This window comes from Nomia melanderi, unplaced genomic scaffold (genome assembly GCF_051020985.1).
Source record: "Nomia melanderi isolate GNS246 unplaced genomic scaffold, iyNomMela1 scaffold0014, whole genome shotgun sequence".
In the NCBI taxonomy this organism is placed as follows: Eukaryota; Metazoa; Arthropoda; class Insecta; order Hymenoptera; family Halictidae; genus Nomia; species Nomia melanderi.
Window position 1 is genome coordinate 7,391,701 of NW_027475130.1, and position 955 is coordinate 7,392,655.

Genomic DNA, 955 nt, shown 5'->3' on the forward strand with positions numbered 1-955 from the left:
CCCGAGATATCACCAGATATATATAGGATTTTTCCCTGACCCTGAGTGTCCGGCCCCATGAGACGGTGGTTTTCTCGGCCCCTGGTGGTCCGAGGTCGTTCCCGCTGCACAGATTCATGCGCCAGGGCCTCCTGCAGATAATTCACTTTCGTTTATTGCGCTATCTCTAATAGCACCCGAGATATCACCAGATATATATTGGATTTTACCCTGACCCTGAGGGTCCGGCCCCATGAGACGGTCGTTGTCTCGGCCCCTGGATGTCCGAGGTCGTTCCCGCTGCCCAGATTCATGCGCCAGGGCCTCCTACAGACAATGCACTTTGATTTATTGCGCTATCTGCAATAGCACCCGAGGTATCACCAGATATATGCTGGATTTTTACATGACCTAGGGTGTCCGGCCCCATGTGTCGGTGGTTTTCTCGGCCCCTGGTGATCCGAGGTCGTTCCCGCTGCACAGATTCATGCGCCCGGGCCTCCTGCAGATAATTCACTTTCGTTTATTGCGCTATCTCTAATAGCACCCGAGATATCACCAGATACATATTGGATTTTTCCCTCACCCTGAGTGTCCAGCCCCATGAGACGGTGGTTTTCTCGGCCCCTGGTGGACCGAGGTCGTTCCCGCTGCACAGATTCATGCGCCAGGGCCTCCTACAGACAATGCACTTTGATTTATTGCGCTATCTGTAATAGCACCCGACATATCAACAGATATATATTGGATATTTCCCTCACCCTGAGTGTCCAGCCCCATGAGACGGTGGTTTTCTCGGCCCCCGGGTGGACAGAGGTCGTTCCCGCTGCACAGATTCATGCGCTAGGGCCTCCTGCAGATAATTCACTTTGGTTTATTGCGCTATCTCTAATAGCGACCGGGATATCACCAAATATATATTGGATTTTCCACTGACTCTGGGTGTCCGGCCCCATGAGACGGTAGTTTTCTCGGC